Here is a 2237-nt window from a genome sequence, read left to right as displayed (position 1 = left end):
CGCTAATAAGTTATAACCGATATATAAGGGTTAGATATATTTTAAAAAACATTTGCAGAGTCGCTTAAGCGATCTGGTGTATCTTACTGTATCGCTTAAGCGATTGGTATAAATAAGCTGATCGCTTAAGCGATCTACTGTATCTGCAGACTTATACCAGATGCTTAAGCGACTAGTATCGTTAAGCGATTGTGCGTATACATATATAATGCTTAAACGATCCATTAGCCCAGAATACTTTCAGTCATCTTCACCTATAATCGGTGCTACCACCCCCAGCTACGCACAATGCAAGAAAATCTCAACAAATCTCACTCCTTTCAACTTGCTTACATCAAACAAACCCAAAACCTAAACCACTAAATCAAAATATAACCCAAACCCAATCCATCCATTAAATCTTTGTAAATAGAAATATAAAATGCAAAGAGGAGATAACATCCCTGGACGAAATGTTAGGAAGTAGAAGAGAGATCTTTGCGAAGAAGATGTTAATGGCGGAGGAAGAAAAAGGGTTAATGGTGAGGAGAGAAAGTGTTAATAGTAGAGGAAGAAGAAGAGTCAGGAAGAAGAAGATGTAGACGAAGCTAGAAGAAACAACAACCAGGGGAAGGATGCGTTAATGGCGGAAGGAAGAAGAAGAGGTGTTTGGGTTTGTTTGCAAGATTTTGACTCTTGGAGACTTATTATAATTTTTAAAGATTACAAATTATTCATTAATCATATTAAACCCACTAATCATGTTAAAATTAAGCTTATAAAAACAAGGTCATTTAGTTAAATTTACAAACTCTATAGCCTTTTAATTAAATTTAAGTTAAAATGGTGTTTTAATAAAATGTCTCGTTATGCGACTTACAGAGAAAACTCATTCAAGGAAAACAATTTTTCCCTTCGAGTGTTGTTGAATGGAAGAGACAAGAGAGTTAGATTTAGGAATTAGGGATTTACTATTTACGTTAATTTTTATATTTACACGGGTACCTGCAAGTTACCCGACCGACTCGCAAAAAGGGGTGGGGTCAAGTAAATAAAAAAAAAAAGGGGTCGAAAGTGGTGGACTCGTAACATATATTATTTTTATGGGGTGGGTCCACTACAGGTATGGACCTGTTTGCCAAGTATAAATGGAACTTGCCTCTTTCATATTTTATAAGAGTATAAGAAAAAATTATTGGTTAACACAAATACCCTAGTTTTAAGTTTTCGTTAACGCTTTGTTAGGATTATTTCCTTACATCCCTCCAATATATTTGGATTATTTTCCTTACATCCCCGCCAAGTCCCGGTAATAGCCACTCTCCATTTATCGTCAATTTTTTGTGTCAAAGTTAATTAAGGGAAGGGTGAAATAGACCTTTTGGTTTAAAAAAAAGCAGAATTTTAAATTACATAAATTTTTAGAAAAAAAAATAAATATAAAATAATTTAAGATTTAATAGTACTTTTAAAAATATTACCTTTTTTTTTATCACAAGATGTCACACGATTAGAGATCCCAAAACCACCATTCTTAGAGGTGAAATTGAACTTTTTTTTTTTCTTATTTTTTTATTATTAAATTTTTCAATTTACAAACAAGTTTTTTTTTTCAGTTTTTATATTTTTACTTTAAAATTATTTAATTTGTCACATATTTATAATTTAGAAAAAAATATATTTAAAAAATTTGTATCAATTTTTTTAAAAAATTTTAGTTCACAAATATAATGTTAATAAATTCATTGGGTTTTGATTTCACAAATATTTCATTATAGTCCAGGTTCCAAAATAGGTTCTAAACAGGTTCCAAAAACAGTTTCTAAAACAGGTTCCAAACAGATTCCAAAACAGGTTCCAAAGTAGGTTCCAAATAGGTTCCAAAACAAGTTCCAAACAGGTTCCAAACCGGGTACCCCCTACAGGTTCCAAACAAGGTACCTTTTTTACAGGTTTCGGTTCCGATTCCGGTTCCTCCACATGCAAGAACCGGAACCGTTGGAACCGGAACCTACCCGCACAGTGCAGGTTCTGGGTAGGTTCCGGTTTTGGTTCCGATTTTTACCCCCGGTTCCGGTTCTACCCGCTACCCGTGCTCACCCATTACATCATTGGTATGAAAGTGTTATTGAAACATCAACATTCACAACAATTATAGTTATCTGAAAGCAATTCATTTCGCAACAACATAGCTTTGAAGCATGGGGAGCCTAAAACAACTAAAAACTCAAGCAAGTCATTTAAATTTCCTCAGAATT

This window comes from Pistacia vera, unplaced genomic scaffold (genome assembly GCF_008641045.1).
Source record: "Pistacia vera cultivar Batoury unplaced genomic scaffold, PisVer_v2 Contig476, whole genome shotgun sequence".
NCBI lineage: Eukaryota > Viridiplantae > Streptophyta > Magnoliopsida > Sapindales > Anacardiaceae > Pistacia > Pistacia vera.
Note: the sequence above shows the minus strand (reverse complement) of the source record.